This window comes from Pipistrellus kuhlii, unplaced genomic scaffold (assembly GCF_014108245.1).
Source record: "Pipistrellus kuhlii isolate mPipKuh1 unplaced genomic scaffold, mPipKuh1.p scaffold_m20_p_10, whole genome shotgun sequence".
In the NCBI taxonomy this organism is placed as follows: Eukaryota; Metazoa; Chordata; class Mammalia; order Chiroptera; family Vespertilionidae; genus Pipistrellus; species Pipistrellus kuhlii.
Genome location: NW_023425405.1, coordinates 5,823,278 through 5,846,511, shown reverse-complemented (window position 1 = coordinate 5,846,511; position 23,234 = coordinate 5,823,278). Strand labels below are relative to the sequence as shown.

The following is a 23,234-nucleotide window of genomic DNA, read 5'->3' as shown; positions in this document are numbered from 1 at the left end:
CTCTGAAAATGACTGTTGTGTCATTCAATACTCATTTAAATGGCTGATCAACAGGACCAGTTTTTGTGATATGAGTGGAGAGCTGGGGTAAGTTTTTGACGGGTCCCCTGAAATCTTTGTGCTTTTTGTATGCATTGATGTCTAATAGAAAGAACAGTACACCACAGTGATCTTAAACTATTTTACATTCTATTTCAATACACATAGATTTAATTTATTTTTAGGACTGTCAAACACATTAAAAAAATCTTTATCTGAAAGATTGCCAATTTTTTAAACGTCATTTTTATTGTTGGTACTATTACAGATGGCCCCATTCCCCCACAGCCTTTGCCCATCTCCACCCAGTCCTCGCCCTTCCTCCCTTTGGCCACCACCACACTGCTGTCTGTGTCTATGGGTTCTTTCACTAATCTCTCCGTCTTCTTTCATCCTGTCCCCCACTCCTCCATCCCTCTGAAAGACTTCAGTCTCTTCTATGTATCCAAGACTCTATTTCTGCTATACAATTTCAATTAATTATATAACGATTATAATTCGTTAAGACTTATTTTGTGTCCTAACATACAGCCTATCTGAGAATGTTCCATGCACACTTGAGAAGAAGGTATATTTTGCTGCTTTGGGATGAAATATTCTCTAAATGGCAATTAAACACTTCCAATCTAGTTTTTCATGTAAGGTTGCTATGTCCTTATTGATTTTTTTTTTCTTTTGTCTGGGAGACATATTCATTGATGACAGTGGGGTGTTAAAATCCCCTTCTATGACTGTATTCTGTTCATCTCTCCTTTAAAGTCCACCAAGATTTCCCCCCATGTTTAGTCGCTCCTATATTGGATCCATAAGTTCATCAGGTTTATATCCTCTTGTTGGAATAATTCCTTTAATATTATGTAGTGACCTTGTTTGTCTCTTTTATGTCATTTGTTTTGAAGTCTATTTTGTCAGATAGGAGCATTGCTATCCCAGTTTTTTGTTTGTTTGTTTGTTTCCGTTTGCATGGGAAATTTTCCCCATCCTTCACATTGAGCCTGTGTGAATCTTTTGTTCTGAGGTAGATATTTGTAGACAACATATATATGGGTCATGTTTTCTTATCCTCTCAGATACCCTGTCTTTTGATTAGAGCACTTAAGCTATTTACATTTAAGGGCATTATTGATAAGTATATATTTATTGCCATTTTTCTTTATATTTATGCCCCCCCCCACCCTTTCTATTTCTTCTTAAAGCAATTATTTTAACACATTGAGGACGGATCACAAGAATTCTCACTTCATATTACACGGTGTTTTACAAAGTTTCATATTTTAAAAACATATTAGCTTGTAAGAACATGTAATAACTTCAAAATGCAATGGGTATTTAATTTTAAAGCATACCTTTAACATTTATGTAAAACGCTTTTTGTACTCATTCAATAGAAACTTATCTGGCCACTGGGTAAAGGTAGCAATAAAACTACTGGTCCACAATGTGATCTTTTGCAATAGTGGTTTGTTGGTAATGAACTGTTTTAGCCTTAATTTTTTTTTTTTAAATCTGGGAAGCTCTTCATTTTGCTTTTAATTTTAAATATCCTTAGAGTAATTTTGGTTGTAGTCTTGGCATTTCACCTCTTTGAATACTTCATGCTAATCCCTTCTGGCCTGAAATGTTTCTGTTGAAATCCACTGATAGCCTTATTGAAACTCCCTTGTAGGTAATTGTCTGTCTCTTGTTGCCTTTAAGATTCTCCTTTTGCCTTTGCCATTTTTATTATGATGTGTCTCATTGTGGTTCTCTTTGGGTTCATATTATTTGGGACTCTGAAGTTCCTGAACTTGGGTGACTTTCCCCCCACCAGATTAGGGAAGTTTTCAGCCACTATTTCTTCAAACAGTTTCTCTATCCTTTGCTCACCCTCTTTTCCTTCTGGTGCCACTATGATGCACATGTTGTCCCAGAGGTTTCTTAGACTTTCCTCTTTTTCTTATTTTTAATTTAAATTTTTTAAAATTACCACCCAAGTATATGGTTTCCTCCCAGATACACCCTGACTGGAATTCAAACCTGCAAACAAGGTATGTGCCATGACGGAGAATTGAACCTGAAACCTTTTGGTGCATGGAACATGCTACAGCCATATGAGCCTCCAGCCAGGGCTTCCTATTTCTGTTAATTCTCTCTCTCTCTCTCTCTCTCTCTCTCTCTCTCTCTCTCTCTCTCTCTTTCTCTCGATGCTCTGCTTGGGTGTTTACTGTTATGTGATACTCTAATTTGCTGCTTTGATCCTCTGCTTCATCTAACCTGGTATTGATTCCTTCTAGTGTACTCTTCATTTCATTTCAGATATTATATTTTTTACTAGGTGCCCAGTACACAAATTTGTGCATCAGTGAAGTCCCCTGACCTGGCTTGAAGGATTGGGCCAAATCTGGCTCTTGAACATCCCCCAAGGGGGCCTGGATTGCGAGAGGGTACAGGCAGGCCGAGGGACCCACTGGTGCATGATCAGGGCCAGGGAGAGATGTGGAAGGTTGTCCAGTTATGGAGGCACTGTGGGATGGCTCCAGGGCATGCCCAGCCCATCTCACTCAGTTCTGATTGGCTAGACCCCAGCAGCAAGCTAACCTACTGGTTGAAGCATCTACCCGCCTATGGTGCTCAGTGCATGTCATAGCAAATGGTTGAATGGCCTTAGCATATCATTAGCATATTATGCTGTGATTGGTTGAATGGCTGACTGGACACTTAGCATATTAGGCTTTTATTATATAGAATTTTTTATTCATTCTTTTTAAAAATATGTTTATGGATTTATTTATTTTTTATTTTTTTTTTGAGGAAGAGCGGAAGGGAGAGGAAGAGATAGAAATATTGATGAGACACATTGATTGACTGCCTCTTGCACACCCACTCTTGGGGACTGAGTTTGCAACCTAGGCATGTGATTTGACTGGGAATCCAACCAGTAACCTCTTGGTACATGGGTTAAAGTTTGATGCTCAACTACTGAGCCACACCAGCCTTGCTTGACTAATTTTTTCCAATGGTTTTCATGTTATTTTTAGTGCTTGCTATCTCTTTGTTTAAGTTCTCATTGAGGTCATCCTTTCTTCCTTTAAGGTCCCTGAGCATCCTTATTACTATTATTTTAAAATTTGCATCTGTATTTTGGTTGCTTCTATTTCATCCATTTTATTTAATTGTTCTTTAAAAATATGGAACACTTCACAAATTTGCATGTCATCCTCACTCAGGGGCCAAACTAATCTCCTCTTTATTGGTCTAATTTTAGTATATGTACTGTTGAAGCAAGCACAAGATTGCTAATTTTTAATTTTTGAATGGCCTCATAATTTAATTTATTGTGTGCTGCAACAGATGTATTATCACTATTATATTTGTTTATATTTCATTTATTACTCCACATACCTTTGAGGAAAATAATTGACATAATGAAAACAAACTTCACTTAGAGAAAACATACAGAAACTTGTGAAATATGTTTGTGTTCCTTGACTTTAAAAAAGAAGAATGAAGGAAGGTTACTATTGCATCAAAGAAATTAATTACTTAGTTATAACATGTTCTAGCAAGAAATTAATTACTTAGTTATAACATGTTCTAGCAGAGTTAGAGATTATATTTGTGAAAATGAGACAATAAACTATAATTAAAGCTAATTTATATTTAATACATCATATAGGATTTTATCATTTTCTTTTAAATAGTATCATTTCTATTGCATTATTATCTACATAAAATTTAACTATGCTTTTTTGGAGTTTCATTAAATTATCTCCAAGTTAGTATTAGTTCCTTAGTTAGCCTAATTATGTTATTAAGAGATAAATAAAACCTTTCATATGAACATTCAGCAAGGGATATTTCCATGTAGGGTATTAAATACAATCCTTAATATCTGATATAAAACCAGCATTCATATAGGTTACCTGTTTTGTTTTTTCTTACAAATGTTGCTGACAAACAGGCTTACTGATACTCAATAACGAAAATGTGAATAGTTATAACCAAAGGATAGGGAGAAAGTATGAAGCCCAAATCACAGTTATGTACATATGACAGTTTGATAAAAATTGAGAGAAAAGATAGCTAGTAATTTTATACTAAAGTCAAAATGCTTACTCTTTCATTTTATAGAGGTGGATATAGAAATTGCTTGTTACTGATGCACTGGGAACATTTCTAGGGGAAATGTCAACAGATGTCAGTGAATAGTTGTGTGTAGAGGGAATATGTAGTTAGAGCATGATGATCTTGCTCCCTCCCCTTTCCCCCCCTTTCCTCTGAGTCAAATCCTTTTTCACTGACCATAGTAGAATCTAGAAGCATTACAGCTGGATGGGATATTATAATCCAAGTCTACCTCTTCTACACCCCTTACACCTCCATCCAGGGAGAAGGAACTGAGACACAGAAACCCTAGGATCCTCAATGATTCAATAGCTGTAGAGGCCTTGGGACTCTTAATTTCAGTTCAGGACTCAGAAATGCATAGTCTTAGAGAATCTCAACTCTTTAGGGTCCCATCTAAATGCTGCTTGGATATGTCTCCTTTGGAAAACTGCTTATAAATAGGTTGTTCAAAAAGCGAGGTCAATCTCGATCTTTCGATGTGAACTATGGGATTTTATCTGAAGACACTAACCAACATGGAATTATTGATAGTCCAACAGATACACCAACTGGTACTACCATGTGAACATATCCATCAGGGGCCTCAAGACTGAGGGAACCTGCCTTTTATGACCTAGTGTCTGGGTATCTTAATCTGAATGATTTGTCATGAATCCATTTTTATTGCAAATTAAAGCCATCACTATTCCCTTCAACCTTCTTTCTTTATTCAACAAATATTTAACTACTTCTCTGTTTAAGGTACTGCTCTAAAATAAAGGGATTGTCACAGCAGTGGATAAAACAGACAAATTCCCTTCTCCAAAAGAGCTTACAAAATTCCTACTTAATATAATAAAAGGTAGCAATGAAGGCTTTGCAAATGAAGCAAAACAAGTGGTTAGAGAGGTGGTGGGCTGGAAGATAAAGTGGCCTGGTTGGCCAGAGAAGCCTCTGTAATCTGACAGTTGATCAATGATCCCATGTGTGTGGCAGCATGTGTTATTTTACCTGGTACCTTGCTTTATTCATTCATTTCATCCTTGTTATGGCCCTCTGCTGTGGGGCTTGCTGCCTGGTGTTATACCTGAATGAAACAGACTCAAGTTGTTACTTTCATGGGCCTAAGAGACATGAATGTGTAGCAATCACTAAAACCAGGCAGGTGGAGATCAAAGCTATGTTGATAAAGTGCAAGGGAATTCAGAAGATGGAAAAAAATGAAGAGAATGCTCATTTGTATTAATCTTGTCTTGCTGGTCACATATGTACTAAGAAGGTGGTGACGATAGATTTTTCTTTTTTGTTATCTCAACCTCCTGTCACAGTAGTTTTCTTGTTTGCCTCTTTTTTAAAAAAATACATTTTATTGATTTTTTACAGAGAGGAAGGAGAGGGATAGAGAGTTAGAAACTTTGATCAACTGCTTCCTGCATACCTTCTACTGGGGATGTGCCCTTGACAGAAATCAAAACTGGGACCTTTCAGTCTGCAGTCTGATGCTCTACCCACTGTGCCAAACTGGTTAGGGCTGTTTGCCTCTTTTTGGACTATAAAAGTTTGTTGTAGATGATGACTGTTGTTCTCTGAATATTGTTTCTTATTTAATGACTGCTATTCTTTAAATTCTTCTGTAGGAGATAAATATTCATTCACACGTAAATGAATCATATCTAAAATAAAATGCATCTTTCTTTTTAAAATCTCTATCTATATTTAGCCAAATTCAAAACATCTCAGACATCTTCCTCTATCTTGGTCTACCAGTATCCTCATTATGAGGAAACTAGAGGCCCAGTGCACAAATTCATGCATGGGTGGGATCTCTCAGGTTGGCCTGGGTGGATTGGGCCAATACCTTGCAGCTCCTACCTGCCACTCCTGCTCACCCAGCCCCATGAGCCTGATGTGGGTTTATGCCCTATAAGTCCTGATCAGGAGAGGCTTGTGCCACTGCAATAATGCTCACCAGCTGTGAGCCCTGAATCTGGCGCCCTCTCAAGGGGAGTAACCTGCGGGATTTGGTTGAAATCAGCTCTCTGACATCCCCCCAGGGGTCCCAGATTACGGGAGGGTGCAGGCCAGGCCAAGGGACCTTGCCAGTGAATGATTGGATTAGGAAGGAACCATGGGAGGGCTCCTGGGCATGTCTGGCCCATTTTGCTCATTCCAGATCAGCCAGACCCCAGCAGCAAGCTAAACTACCAGTCAGAGCATCTGCCTCCTGGTGGTCATTGTATGTCATAGCAACTTGTTGACTGGTTGTCTGCCCCCTAGTGGTCAGTGCATGCCATTGTGAGCAGTTGAGCTGCCTTAGCATATCATTAGCATATTATGCTTTGATTGGTTGAACAGTGGACCAATCACCAGATGACCGGACACTTAGCATATTAGGCTTTTATTATATAGGATGACTCTGTGTGACCAGGTCATCTACATATGTACTAGAGGCAAAAGAACAACACATGGTTAAATGAGCAACTCTCTATATAAAACCCTAATATGTAAATAGACCTAGACTGAATGGTGGAACAACCGAACAACCAGTCACCATGACATGCAGTGACCACCAGGGTGCATGCATGGAATATGGCGGGTGTTGGCAGTAGGCAGTAGAGTGTGGAACATTGTGGGCATTGGCCACGGTGGGATGGTGGAGCAGGTGGGCAGGGGTGCCAGACCAAGGTGGGGCAACAGTTACTGTCATTGGGGTGAGCCTATGGTGGTTACTGAAAATTCTTTCCTCCTATGCACCACGGTTCCATCTGTCGCACATACCCACTGCTGGTGCCAGCCCTGTTCACCAGCTGTTGGCGCCTGGTGCTGGCCCTGATTGCTCAGGGCTTTGGCACCTTCCCTTGGTCCTAAGGGTCATTCGAGGCCAGTAGCCACCTCTCACACCTCCTGTCAGCGATGGCCCCACTTGCATCCATGAATGGCGCAGAGCGATTGGGGCCAGTGCCATCAGTGCGTGGGAGCAGTGGCAGTGGGAATAGGGCTGCTGGCAGAATGGGGCCGGGGCAGGGGCAGTGATGGGAGGGGCATGGAGGATGGGCAGAGACCTGCTCCTGTGCCCACCACAACCTCACAGCCCACAGTTCCTTTCAAAGTGCACAAATTCATGCACTGGGTCCCTGGTGAATAAATAAGATCCCTTTCATGGTATTGAATTTAGCATTATTTGAATCATTATTTAGATGGGCTTTTCTTGACTAAAGAGAGGAGAGAAATGGAGATAATTTGAAGTTTAAAAAAGAAGCTTTCAAAAGGTTTGTACAACTTGTACTCCATGCTTATTCTTTCTTTTAAAAATTTTTCTTATTAAAACTATTACATACGTCCCCCTTCTCCCCCATTGACTTATAGGGTTTGGTGGATAGCTATTAAAGCAGGTAAAAAAAATAATAAAAAGAACTAAAATAATTATTTACATTAAATATTCTGTCTACAAATTTAAATACATGCAAGATTGTCTTCTGTTGTGATCCCTTTCAGATTTCAAGTGTCTAATTTAAAAAAAGAATCATTTTGATTCCTCTTTCAGTCAAAAGATTAAACAATTTTAATTTTCTAAGAAAAAAGGCCCCAAAGACACATAGAAGTTTTTAATCCTGACCAAATATAAGCTGAATTTTCCAAAATGCCTGCCTCCAAAGTAAACAGAATCCATTAAAAAGTAGTTATTAAGCCCTGTGAGCAGAAAACAATATTAAAAGTCTAAAAATGATAGCTTTGGGACAATGAGACTCATTGGAAGTGGAATGCAGTACAGGAACAGGAAAGGGAGAGGGATCCTTTAGTATCAGAAAAAGATTATGATGAAAAATATAACTAATTAGCATTTTCATTGTTTCTTTCAATAAGAAATCTCAAGGTTCTTTATGGGACAAGTAGGGTGATAAAATAAGCCTCAGGGTAGGCTACCAGATGTAATTAAATATACAGGATGAAAATATACAAATATGGAAACGCCACTGTTTATGTAAGTTCCATAACTGCCTAGTCATGTTGTCTGTGTATATTTCCCATCACATTTAGTACTTTGGAAGGGCTTAATGCTTCACAGCAATAGAAATTTTTTCAGAAAGTATTACTAACAAGTGTAACTCTAAACTCAAGTACATCTGGATCAAGTTTTCAAAGTTTTATGTTGTTAGCTAAAGCAAGCACACACACACACACACACACACACACACATATACCAAAACACTGGATTTTATATTCATAATATGTCCTGTAAGGAGGGACTATATGTATGTGTATGTGTATGTGTATGTGTATGTGTATGTGTATATGTATATAGAGAACTAAAATATAAAAGATATACATACATGTATATAGACTTACATATATACAAACATATGTTATATATGGAATAAAAGTTCTAGGGAATGAAAACATATGCATATCTTTATAGTATTAAGTCCTGTGCCATCAAATGCAACAGAGGTTTGGAAATGCACTATACTTCCTTAGCTGCTATGATAAATTTAAGAGATGTTCTTGCTAAGGTCAGATTCCCCTAACCATATTATAGTTAATATTCAAGGATCATAATGAAGTTTAAATGTAACCCATGGTAATAACACAGGGCATGTGTTCTGTTCAGATAAGGCTTATTTTCAATAAATGAAGGAAAGGATCAGCCTTGGTCACAATTCACTAGAGCCTTCTATTGCACTGACAATTTAACAAAAATGGCTCACTAATTAATTATTCTATTTCCCTTGTAAAAAATTCCAATGTCATTTTTATATTGTTAACGATTCTCTATTTCTAATAAATATATAGATAGAACATTGATTAAACTATATGAACTACTCATTAATTTATTAACCCTAAAATAACACCAATTTACATATTCTTACTGATCTAGAAATGAGCTTGAATATCCTTTTAAAACACAAGCCTACATTAATCAACTTATTAACTAAAGAACGTATTTATATTGCATTTTTCCCCCTCTAGAAGCTAGTGTTTCGAGTACCTTAGCATTTTGAAAGCAAAAACGAAAGTAGTGCTAACATCATATATAGTCACTGGGGATGATGTCCAAAAACTGATAGAGATCATTTAATTTATGCTTCTGATATCTCTAGGAGTCGGGGTTCCTATATTCAATCTCTTGGATAGCCACATTCCTGTTATTTAAAGTATCATTTAGGCCAGTACTGGATATTTTACAAATTCTCACTTCCAAGGATAGATGTCAAACAAACTTGACTACACATCAACCTCCGTCCTTTGCCTCAAAGACTAGCTGGATAGGGAGTTTTGGAACTCAAAGTGATGAAAATGTCAAATTATTATATATATTCACCTGAAACTAATATAACTATTATAATATTATATACCAACTGTCCTAAAAGTTTTAGAATGGCCTGTCACACTTCATTTTCCTCATTCTTTCCTGGATAGGATCAGTTTCTTGACTTACACGTTCCTGGAACTGATTCATTCTCTGGTGACTGGCTACGCACAGACCTTGTGATTCCAGTCATGTAAATATTTTCATTTATTTACAGATGTCCTCTTTGTAGCCCTGTCTCTATTGCCACTAAATATTGATTAAAAACCCCCAACAATTCTAAGGCCCTAAACCTGTGATTTCTGTCTTCATTCACTTCCAAAGTCTGTTCCAGTCAGCTGCTGCTCTTAAATCCTGGCAACATGACCACTGCCAGGGTCTCTGAGAGGAGCAAAGAATAGCAGCTTTCAGCTTCCCATGATCATGAACTTGCTTGATTTTTCCATAGTGAGTGCCCATTGGATTAACATAATGCTTATTTAATCAAGACCCAGCTTCACTAGTTATGACTGTGTAACCTGAGGTTTCTGTCCTTCCACAGCCAACATATTTGATTACTTCAGGTAAGTCTTTCAAAGAAGGTACCATTCTTAGTTCTCACATAGACTGTGCCATCCAGACTTCCCCTTTCTATCTCACATCATCAAATTGTCGAATTTGTAAGCATTTTAGTCATCTGTTTCTAAATAGCTACACATATAGGGAAGAAAATGTTGCAAGAAAACCAGAAAATTCAGACTGGTTACCATGGCAAATATTTGTACAGTATTTCCCAAGAGAAATGTGAATCATTTATCAGGATTTTTGCTCACTTCTTAAGTCATCTTTGATTTCTTGGAGTGCATCTATCTTTAAATGAGTCAGATAATAATATTTAATGCACTATTAAAGAAATATGATTTTGTAGTCAATGTAGAATTCCTATATTCTAAGATGAGTAACTGTGGTGTTAAGCCAAAGAGAGAACATACTACAGAGAACTCTATAACCTAGAAAGACAAACAATCCATATAATTTAAAGACATCTAGAAACTAAAGTTGCTGTAGTTAAATCAATGATGCAAACCTGAGCACAGTGGGACTAAGTGATGCCTAACCTGCAATTAAACAAAGTGAAATACATCCAGAATGTCTTTTAAGTTAATGATAAAATTCCATTTAATTGCAAAAGAGAAAGGAAATCATTTAAAAACAAGATTCTATGAAAAAAAATCAAAGAAAATCCTTTGATGTTGCTAATACAAAAGCAACCGGCAAACCCAATTCAATACAGCACCATTATTAAGCATCTCTAAATGCTACATTGTTTTAGTGCTGAGAATAGAAAAGGGGATAAGTGGATGCTACACTTAGATAACTTACAAAACAGTCAAGTAACAACAAAAATGTAGCTCATTATAATACTACTAGGGACTGGTGCATAAAATTCAATAACAGGGGGAAGGGAGAGGGTTGTCCCTCAGCCCAGCCTGCACTCCCCTGCCGGCCCAGTCACTCCCAACTGCCCTCCCCTTCAGGCCTGGTCCCCTCCAAATTGCCCTCCCCTTCAGGTCTGGTCACCCCCAACTGCCTTCCCCTTCAGGCCTGGTCCCTCCAAACTGCCCTCCCCTGCAGGCCTGGTTGCCCACAACTACCCTCCCCTGTCAGCCATTTTGTGGTGGCCATCTTTGACCACATGGGTCAGCCATCTTTGACCACATGGGGCCGCAATCTTGTGTGAGGGTGTGAGGGTCAAATTGCATATTACCTCTTTATTATATAGGACTAGAGGCCCGGTGCACAAAATTTGTGCAAGAGTAACTCTTCACAGCCACAGCCATGGGCCTGGACCCCTCCCTTGTAGCTGCAGCAGCTGCCTAGATCCCACAGCTGTAGCCCTAGCTAATTAGACATCTAGTCTAATTAGCATATTATGCTTTAATTATTGTATTTGATAAATGAGATCGTTGAGGAATGAACAAAGTGGCATGAGAGAACAGAATAACCTTTGACGTAGTTCTTACTCCTGACATCTGGCTGAAATGGAATAGGTGTGTGGAATGGGAAGTCTCAACAATTCATGCTCATACATGTCCCAGAGACTCAGGTTTATGTGCACATAAGCATGCATCCAACACAGATAAATAATTGAAAATCAATAATGGATCAAAAGTTAAAAGACCAAAGGGGTTAGCAAGTTTCAGTTATCTGAACAAAGTTGAACAATTTGTACTGATTTTAAATAAAGATAAGTGAAAAAGTTGTGATTTGATGAAAGAGTTGTAAGAAAAAAAGATAGTGGATAAGGTCAGGTTTCAAAAAAAGTTATGGGTAGATTAATTTTTTTTTAAACCCTTCTAATTAAGGATGGGAAAATAACTGTGGTGTTAAGCCAGACAGAGAAAACCCTACAGGTAACTCTATAACCTAGAAAGGCATTGGTATTTATTTTACATTGAAGACATATATTGAAGGCATTATTTGTTGTAAATCAGTTTTATTATCAAGGCATGCTTTATTATTTTACTTTCCTGAGAAAAGAAGAACTTTTCCCCTCACATAGATACCCCTTGTGGGATATAAGAAAAGGGAAGTAATATTAAATCTGAGGGCCTTGGGCTTTGTGGGCACATAGTGGTTGACTATGAAGCTAGAAGTTTATGAAACTGCTGAACCAGGAAAGATATGCCAATAAACCTTTAGGCTGTGGTTGCATTTTTTAATAGGAGTAGAAAAATGTAACATCTTGAGGGATCAGATTGTTTATCTGAAAATTTTTATCTAAGAAAATTCTCAGACATATAGACTATAACTGACCCTATTAATGGCTTTCCCTCAGGAAATTCTTAAGAAAATTTAACATGTCTAAACCTGCGCTCATTATCTTCATCCCTTAATTTATTCTTGCATTCACTTACAATGATTGATCTCACATGAGAGCCTTGGGATACAAATACAACATTTTCAAAGACTTAAATCTAGTACCTTAGGTTCACTGGTAAAGGTCTATTATGGTAATAACCTACATAAAATATACTAATATACACAAAACGCCTTTGGATTGCATTAGAGGGGCACCTTTCTGAGGCTGGCCTGTGGCAGGCCAGATAGGTAAGGCTCTTTATTGTGTTATCTGTGTTGACTTTTGAGAGATAAAGTAGAAGTAGGCAGGTAAAGAAGGGAAGGTTGCTCAAATGTATGGAGGGAAATTAACATAAACATTCAAAACTACTCAGGATGCCTGGAGTACAGACTGAGTGAGGTAGATGATGTGGGATGTGGTCTGATGGTCATAGAGGGCATTGGATGCCGTAATGAGAACTTGCTTTTATTTTATTTTTTGTCTGTAATAAACTATTGAAAGATTTCTAGCAAGGAAATGACATCATAAGATTGCATTTCCGTAAGCTCATTCTGATGACAAAGCAAAGGATTGATTAGGGCAGGGGACAAGACAGGAAATCAGTGAGTAGGTTGATGAAACATTTAAGAGAGATATAATGACATGAAGAAGGAGGATAGGTTTTCAATTTGTAGATTTAACATTATTTGGTAACCAAACAGAATGGTGGCTGAAGAAATTAAATGTAACAATGACTGACAATTCCTAGATTTCTGGTTGGACAACTGCTTAGGTGTATATGCCTATTATCAGTGTGTGAATAAAAAGAGGAGAAGCAAATTTTAGGTAAAATAAGGTTAATTAAATTCTCAACATATTAGGTTTAAGGAAGTTATGAAACATGCAGTTTGAGATAACTAGAATACTGTTATAGTTAGGGTCTGGAGCTGAAGATAGGATCTTGCCATTGCTTTGCTAGGGTTGGGCTAACAAAGTAACAGACTGGATGACTGAACATGAATTTGTTTCTTATTGTTCTGGAGGCTAAGAATCCAAGGTCAAAATGTGGACAAATTTGGTTTCTCCTGGGGTCTTTTTCCTTAGCTTGGGGATGGCCAGCTGATTATGTTTCTGCCGGTGCACTGGTGCCCCTAATAGCCTTTCCTTTTGTCCAAATTCCCTCTTCTTATAAAAACACCTGATTGGATTAAGCTTGAGCAAGTGTTTTAACTTAATCGTATATTTAAAGGTGGAACCTATCTCTTAAATATGTTACAGTCTGAGGTAAAGGGGTTAGGGCTTCAGAATATGAATTTCAGGGGGACATAACTCAGCCCATAGTAGGTCTGATTTGCAGATTGATTTGGGAGTTAATTAGCATTTAGCTGGTAATCCTATCTAATAAAGGAGTAATTTGCAGATTGACCATCATTCTAACACACAATATGGCTGCCTCCATATGGTCAAAGGTCCTGCCCCCATGTGAACACAAGATGGCCACTACAAGATGGCAGCAGGGAAGGGCAGTTGGGAGGGACCTAGGCCTGCAGGGGAGAGCAGTTGGGGGGGGGGGGACCAGGCCTGCAGGAGAGAGCAGTTGGGGGGGACCAGGCCTGCAGGGGAGGGCAGTTAGGGACAAACAGGCTGGCAGGAGAGCAGTTAGGTATCAAACAGGCTGGCAGGAGAGTGGTTAGGGGGGATCAGACTGGTAGGCAGAAGCGATTAGGGGCAATCAGGAAGGCAGGCAGGCAAATATGCTATTTGACTATATTTGACTATATAGTCAAATAGCAGTTGGGATTCAGCAGTCCTGGATTGTGAGAGGGTTGTCCAACTGCCTGTTTAAGTGATCGGGCTTAAATGGGCAGTCAGACATCCCTCTAGGGATCCCAGAGTAGAGAGGGTGCAGGCTGGGCTGAGGGACACCCCCCTTCCCTGCATGAATTTTGTGCACTGGGCCTCTAGTTCCAGCATAAGAATAGATGGGCTCACCGAGAGAGGATGTAAACATTCTATCTGTCTCTGAGTATTGACCTGAAAAATGAAGTCCAGGGAATCATCCTATGTGAGTATGAAAAATACTGCACTAGTCTGGATGGAACAAGAAATTGGAATTAATTTGAGGTCAAATGCATTATTACTCATGATTTTCTAAGCTCAAGAGGACTGTGACCACACAGAAATCCTTAAAGGTGATAAGAGTATCTTTATATTCATGGATAGTAGATTCATCTGTTGAAACAGATGAATCCATTAGGAGTGGATGGTAACTTTTACCTTCACTTTTTACCTTTATGTTGCTGCTATTGCACGTGTTTGTGCATACTAGACTGGCTACTGTGGAAAAGGAAAATCCACGGGAGCTGTAGCACAGGATAATATATAAAATATTTTTTTCCAGTTACTTAGTGCAGCGGACATCACAATTCACCAGAGCCACCAGTGAAAGGCTGTATCCTCCGCAGTTGCTATTTCTCTGTTCTACCACTAGCCTCTCTTTGCCTCTCCTTACCCATGAAGAAGCCTCGTAAGTGAGATATATAGTCAAATAGCATTTGTTTTTCTTGTAGCCAGAGCACTAAGTCAGCAAATGGTGGAAACAATATATCACCATATCCGTTATATTCTCTTCTAGTTCTATGAATTTATCTAAAACCATTGGTGATAATATGTTAACACATTAGAAAAATTCATGGGGTTACTTCAGAAGCCAAATAATTGTAAGCTTTATATTTTTGTTTGCATGATAGTTTGGGTGATATTGGAGAAAGACATTAACGGGATTCAAGAGATTTATTTGTAATTCGTGACTTATATTGAATTCCATTCTTGGGCAATTTGTTATTATTTGGATCTCAGTTTTACACATGTGAGATAATGAGGCTAGACCATCATTCTTAATTTCTTCTAGGAAAGAAAGATGAGTAACTCTGCTTATTAAATCCTCTTTGCTTGGTTCTGCTAGATCTATTTTGAAAGTCTTAATATTTTATAATATAATTATTATGGCATCTCTAAAAGGAAAGAAGTTTACCAATCCTTTTATACACTGAACTAGGAAGAATGCACTACTCAAGGTCTTCTCTGAGAACTGTTTAGAAAGGAGATCATCTATAAAACACTTTGAAAAGGAACTGATCACACTTTGCAACTGGCCCCAGATAACAAAGGAAGATGCCAATGTACTGAGAGATAAAAAGGAAATGATTTGCTAGCTCTATCATCATAAATATCAATGAGCACTGTAATTTTAATGTTGCTGAAATTGGCACTAGAGCATTATTGATTTTCTGTATCATCTAATGCTTTCCTGCAAATATCTTCTATAAAAGTACATTGTATGTCTTCTTAATCATCTTTTCTTGAGGCTTATACTATCAAATCCTGGAGAGCACTATTCATCCAGCAGTAACTTAATGCCATCAGACATATTTCTATTAAAAATTTGTTAGACTTGAACTAATATCCTAAAACCGATACAATGCAATTGTACTCTCTTCATCCCGACCAGCCACCTTGATTGCTTTATGTTAAACATTTAGAACATGAGAAACGTTTTCTGAAGGGACTATTAGAATGAATTCAAATTTTATGTTTTGGTCACTTTTAATGCAGGGGTAATCATTTTTAAAGTCTATAGCTATAACAACTCTTGGTTTTCAGGCAAACCCTCCTCCCTCCCCCCCCACAGGTGCTCCTCGTTGGGAGCAAAACAGATAATTCTCAGAACATGACCTGTGTGACATGTGTGCTGATATTGTGTGATTCCCAGCTGCCTTACATCTGGGCACCACACAGTGTTAGAAAGATGGAAGATGGAAGATAATTACTGGATTTTATGTTCCCATTGATGTGTGAACATTTTCAAGGAAGAAAATCCATTCCTTTTGAGAACGTAGGCACACTGGTTAAATGCACAACTCTGTCCCATAAAAAATTTATTCTCAACACAGTTTTCACTCTAGTAAGCCATTATTTGAGAGTGCTTCAGTGAATTTTGATTTTATTTTGAGGATTAGAGACACATTCCACAGCCGCTATTCTTCCTCCGGGTCAGTCAGGCATGGTGATACACATTTTAGTTACTGAGCTATTTAAAGGCATTTTCTTTCTGGTTATACTTGGGGTTGTCATACAATAAGTTTACTTTGGTATTGCATTTCCCCTTTGCCTTCTCCTACCCAAGAAAAGGATTTGTGTTTGTGAGAAGGAAAGCAGCTGAGGTCAAAGTTGGGGTGACATGCCAGGCCCGGTTGTCTCTTTGTCCCTTTTATTTCCCTTTTTTCTGAAGTTCAATACTCTGGCAAGTTTGGGCATATTCATGCCTGCTGAATAGAGATAAAAATTGGATTACTTTAATTGGAGAACTCTAACGTTTTCAGATAAAATGAGAATCATTAGGTATTGCTTATGCTCTCCTATTTTTCTTAGAGACCACTCTGAGAAACTGTGTGTGGGGCCAGAGGCCGTTAACCTCACCCAGTGTGGCGTTTCCTAGCTGCTTATTATCCACATGCACTAATCTGACCCCATATGCTGCTTCTTAGATTTTCATATACATACACTTTCAGAGCTCATAGTTTTTTTTTCTCGTTTTTTTTTTTCTTTTCTTTTTTCTTTTTCAGCTCTGTAATGAACTGGAAATGCAACTAAGAGAGAACATGTTATCCTGAGCCTGGATCCAAGCATGGCTGCTTGGAATCTAAGACAGACTGCTGTAAAGCTGCAGGCAAAATACTTCATATGTATGTGCACCCGCGGTTTTCTGGGGAGGGCCGCAGCTTTTACTGAAATCTTAGATATCCGCAAAGTTAAGAATTTCTGTAAATGGACCACATTGCTCTAACTAGCAGCCATGCTGAGCTTTCCTTATGAAATGTAAAATGAAAAAATCAAAGCCCAGGCTTCTTGCTACAGCCAGAGTCTTGTTCTACCAGAGGAAAAAGAGATGAAGCTTAAAATTAGCCTGCTACTCTATGCCTAAGTCATAGGTTTGTTGATTGAAGTCGGCTCATAATAGATTTTCTCCTGATGAAGTCTTTTGCAGGACCTAATAGTCCTCTTTCTCTTTATTTCTTTGTTTCTTCCCTCTTTTCCCATTTTTTCTTAAGTTGTTCATTGTCTCTCCCTCTGTGTAGCTGAGAAAATGAATGAAAATTGAGACCTATTGAATACACTTTAATTTAAAATTTCTTTACTGTTAATGTCCTAAGTTTGATTCCCCCCACCGCTTGAATTACCTAGAGAACTACAAATAAGTGATAAGTAAAAAGAGACTAGCCGAGGCATTGTCTTTTGAGGAAGTGTGGTTTTGAATGGAGTGAAGGGACTTAGTAATTAAGAGTTAGGCTAACTATGCCGACTCAGCCAGCAAACTTTGGTTTGGGTCCAGATGGTAGGCCTTTGGGATGTCTCTGCAAGAGCTTCCACCTATCTCACTGTTGGACAATGTACAAGGAAATTGGGACCATATGCTACTTTATCCTTGAGCAAATAGGTAGTCAAAACTCCAATCTGAAGGTCCTAAGGGTGACTTAAGGTGTCCTTTACATTTTGTGGCCCTGTTGTATCCAAACTGTACTTTTCTGCATATACTAAACTGCATATTAAGTAAAATAACCATATCTTTCATCTTAGTATTTTTATAAATTAGTTGACCACCTAACACATAGTAGGTATTGCAAACTGGCCAATTACATGTTTTAATCCTATGTGGCAGGAATTCACTTTTCTCCTCATTGATCTGATTTTGGTCTTTCTGTTCATTCCTGCATTTCAGTGTCATGGATAAGAGTGTTTTCTTTTATATATGAACTAGAGGCCCAATGCACGAAGATTCGTGCAAGAATAGGCCTTTCTTTCCTGGCAGCCGGCACTGGCTTTCCTCTGGCACCCTAGACCCAAGCCTTCCCTATGGCTGCTGCCTTCTGTCTGTGATTCAACCCTGTTACTCTCCTGTAGCTCCCTCCACCACTGCCCCCCCCCCCCCCCACACACACACCTTATAACAGGTGTCCTGCTCTGCCTTGGCTGCTCCATGCCTGCAAGAGAGGGCTGCTCAGAGGCCGGAGCAGCCAGGGCAGGGCAGAGTACCTGCATTATCTCCATTGCTATGATGTAAGCATCCCAGTCCAGCTGCTTCCATCTTTGTTGAGTCAATTTGCATATTCTCTCCTTATTGGCTGTGGGCGCCACATTCTTTGTTGTGGCGTGACAGTCAATTTGCATATTCTATATTTATTAGATAGCATTGCTCCCTCAACCCCCAAACTGGCATACTTAAAATTATGTCTAATAATTTACCAGATTGATCTAATATTAAAAATATTTCATGACATAATGTTGGACTGGCATTATGCACTCAGATGTGAATAATTATCAAACCTGTTAGACCTCTTAAAATATTTTTTTTTAATTCTGAGTATATTGTTATACTTAAAATTAGTTTCTAAATAATTTTGTCCTTCCCTCCTCTCTGGCTAATACAAAATTTTATTTGCTTAATCAAGAACTTAATATTCAGTGTGTTTAGTTATTTACAAAAGTATAGACCATATATAAAATATTATCTGTAAATGCTAATGGAACAATTGCTGATTTATACTTGACTAGGTGTATATGCTTATGGATGACTTTCCCATATGTTATTTGAATAATTGTGGTTGTAAAATAAAAGACAAAACCAGAGAAAGATTCAATCTAGTCTGATCATTCCAGAACTATTTGAAGAAAAAGAGATGGGTTGTGTGAGTCAATTATCTTAAAGAGAATGGAAAGTAAATGACTCTAAGTGATTTTTTTTAGATTAGTAAAAGCAGCACGGAAAACCTCCCAATTCCCCTCCTTTCCTCCTTAACTAATTTTATGCTGGTTTTATTGCCAAGTGCACCTTTCCCCCATACTCTGCAGGAATAAAAGCTGTTGACTATATTTGGAAGAAAAGAAAGACTTGAATCTGTTTGCATGCTATACAGACATGCAACCCAGTAAAATAAAAGTTAAACTGAGTTAATGAGGTATTAACCCAATTTAAGATAATGAAAAGGGCATTGATATCTCAAGTAAAGTTGTACATGTAAAACAAATTGAACTTGGATCTTGGCTAGGAGAGGTAAATATAGTGCATTCAACTTACATATCTGTTTTTAAAATTTAGAACAACAGAAAGACAGAAACAATTATCAATTTGTCAACCAACCAACTCATAAAACCAGATTATTTTAGCAGTCGTGCAATAGTTTGTTTTATTGAGGTGATACACAAAGATTATTTTCTTCAACATAATTACCCAGTTAAATATCCACTTGTTCGCACTATAACCTGAGTGGGAAAAAGTAATTAGGTTTATGAGCTGGAGTGCCACTACGATCCACACAAAACTCAACTTTTTTGGAAAGATTATCAGCATTATGAATCTCTGGGTTTTAAAATCTGTCTAAGTAAAACATGATTTCATGGATCTGAAAAATAAAAGCAACAACAATCCAGAACAGAATTTCATTAAATATGATATACGACATCTCTGACGATAAATATCTTTCTATATTTTCATGGGATGAGGACTGTGACTCTTAAGAGGCTGAATTGGTAAATGTGCTGCTACTATTTGGTTTGAGAGTTATGGCAGAGTTTACATCCCTCCAAATATATCTCTCCTACGGAGTCCCTGGCTTAGAATAGTCACTGGATCACTAGTTTGTTAGCCAAGGCAACTGGAAAGTCATAGATGAAACCTGAAATCGAAGCTATAGAGCTAGACATAGACTACAGGTTTTCTTACCAACATAATTATCTTTGGCTCATGGTGATTGCATTTTTACTTAAAAACCTACAAGGGCAAGAAACTTAGAATCTTAAAATATTCAGCTCTATTCTTGGCTGATGTTAATTACATAATTATTACTTTTTAAGCGTTGATGCATTTCTTGAAGCTTATAACTTTGTTTCATTTTCTCTCTTTTCATGGTAAGAAGGTTGAAAAATCAACCAACCAACCAACCAGCCAACCAAAACAAACAAACAAACAATCCAACCAACCAACCAAACAAACAAACAAAAAAACCCTAAAACACTAATGCAGAAAATAGAAATTGCCTAAAATTCTCTACCTAGGAGCCAAAATGTATGTGCAGGCACGTGTACCCATGTGCATGTGTATGCTTGCATATAGGTGCTAATGTTGGAAAGAAGTTTAGTATTGAAACTACTATAAGTCAACAAAGGTCATGGAGACTTTAACTCCCATGCCTACACTTCCATTCTCTTATGCAAATAGTCTAGAACTGTAATTGGATCAGTGAGCAAGAATGCTGTAAAGTGTTCTGGAAGCGTTAAGGGTAGATAATGGGGAGGAAACAAATTGCTGACTTTCAAAAGATTGGGAAGAAACTGCATCTGAAAGTCATGACATGTTGAAAAGTTTGTGTTTTCACAACAACCTCTTTCATGGCCACGTTAGTTTGGGATGTTTTTGCACAATGTAGTGCCAAAAAACACATGTCATGTTACAGAGAGATAAACATATACTTGTAATCATACATATGTATGTAAACACATTTGTATGAGCAGAGAGGAAAGTGAGAAAGTATACTAGTAAATAAAGGCAGGTTAGTATTGATTAACTGGGGAGAAGAAATTAGATAATGGTTTGGATAAATTATTATTTTTCTTTATGCATTGTAGTTATTCTTTTTAAAAAATATATATTTTATTGATTTTTTACAGAGAGGAAGAGAGAAGGATAGAGAGTTAGGAACATCGATGAGAGAGAATCATCGATCAGCTGCCTCCTGCACATCCCCTACTGGGGATGTGCCCGCAACCAAGGTACATGCCCTTGACCGGAATCGAACCCGGGACCTTTCAGTCCACAGGCCAAAGCTCTATCCACTGAGCCAAACCGGTTCCGGCTGTATTGTTATTCTTATAGCTAGCTGTTTTGCTCTTATCGTTTAAAAATTTAGTAAACTTAAAAAGTAGAAGTTTAAAAATATTTGGCAGTTTTTCTTAAAGTTTTATTTATCATAGATAAGCAAAGTCACCATAAAACTGGAAGATTGTCATGAAGTAGTCATTTGTTAATTTGTCCCATTTTTTTTTATAAAATAAAAAAACTTAAAGATCAATCAAATAAGTTGGCATAAAATCACTTTATGAAAAATCCCAGTCATTTTGCTCTTTTTATTTTTGATTGGTGAATTTGATTATAAACTAATTTCATTTGTAACCTCTCCTTCTTGTTAACTAAAGTTTACATGTGATTATTAAGTTAGAAGTTACACATGATTATTTAGTATAACTAAAGTTTACATGTGATTATAAAGTTAGAGGTTACACGTGATTATTTCTCTTAAACAAGTACTTTGAAGGTACTCCATGAGAAGAAGAAGATTAAATTGCTTTCAACACATCTTTCAAAATCATATTGCACATTAAATAACAGTCTAGAGGAGCTTGCTCTTTCATAGGCTGAGGTCAGACCCAGATGGCAGAGAGCTTCAAAAAATCCTGGTTATCACTAATACTAGAGGCCTGATGCACGAAGATTCGTGCAAGAATAGGCCTTCCTTTCCCTGGCTGCTAGCACCACGTTTTTGCTCTGGAGCTCCCTTTCCACCTTCCCACACTGCCCAGAGACTTGGAGTGGCTGGGGCATACAAAATGCCTTCGTTGTTGCCATGGTGATGGTGAAAGCGTCCTACCTGCCCCCTGACACTCAGTGACTGCATATGCAAATTGACCCTCCGTCTTTGTTGTGTTAATTTGCATACTCACTCCTGATTGGCCAGTAGGCATTGTGAAGGTATGCAATTTGCATCTTACTCTTTTTTTCCCCCATTTTTTTTTATTAAGGTATTATATGTGTACTCTTTTATTAGTGTAGATAGTTTTAGTTATAAACCTTGTTAGTCACCATTATAAACAAACAAAATTTGGTCATTTGTTAAAATGTCAGTATTTAGAGGAGTCAGTCAATGTGTTGGCAGCCACTGCAGTTTAAAACCCCAGGAATCTATGGGAGGAAAAATGCATAGGTGTCAGAAATTATGAGCCTGGTGAAATCTTTATTGTACTCTTACCCTCCGGTTGTAAGTCTATGTAGGTCCTTTTGCTTTTTAGTGGGTGATTTGGTGCATAGGTGCATTTTATTTAGGTGACTGTTATTTGGAGTAAAAAAGGTTAAAAGAATTTAAAGCATAATTTCATCTGAATTTAGGAACAAAATAAATTAAGAGGAAATGTTTTTATTTGATATGTAAGTTCAGTTTGTCTCTCCTCAGATATTATAAATATCATACATTTTATTTATTTACCTTTGCAGACCATGGTGGCTCTGACAGGGACAAGCAAAAAAAAAAAAAAAAAAAAAAAAAAAAAAAAAAAAGCCATTGTATAGAATTGTGTTGTAAGGAAAGAAATATAATCACATCATTGAAGCATTGTTTATTTGAGCAGTATGCTGGGGTATAGATATGGCTTAGTTATACAGAATTTCCTGATATCAAAATAATTGTGATAATGAAAGGAGTTTTTAGGGGTAAAATAGACAGGTTTGGGAAATTTTTAGAAATTACGGGATCCATGGAAAAAACAAAGGGCTACAGAGCTGCAGAAGATAAATTTCCACAGAATAAGGGAGCTTGGAGCAGCAGAAAGTACGTTTCCATAGAATAAGGGAGCTGGGAGCAGCAGAAGGTACACTTCCACAGAATAAGGGAGCTGGGAGCTGCAAAGGTATACATTTACAGAATAAAGGGAAGGAAACCCCTCATTCAGAGAGGAAGAGGAAATCCCAGAGGGAACAGAAAAAGAATAAGGGAGAAGAAGAGAACTTCACATACCTCACGTGAGGTTTGAGCTCTGAAGCTGCTATAGTGACCAAATCAGAGGGGATAGTGACCAATATGAGGGGATGTTAAGGCACAAAGAACTGCAGCCTTTAAAAACTGTAGAAAAAAAGAACCTTAGTGGGACTCCCCT

The 23,234-nt window shown here is 37.8% G+C and overlaps 1 protein-coding gene and 1 non-coding gene across 2 annotated transcripts in view; both read right to left on the bottom strand.

The window, feature by feature from the left end:
• KCND2 (potassium voltage-gated channel subfamily D member 2) overlaps positions 1-23,234 on the bottom strand; it is a 487,193-nt gene that overhangs the window by 75,810 nt on the left and 388,149 nt on the right. The window lies entirely within an intron of this gene.
• Positions 3,201-3,307, bottom strand: LOC118714675. Its single transcript, XR_004986666.1, has one exon. It is a non-coding gene; the product is annotated as a U6 spliceosomal RNA (small nuclear RNA).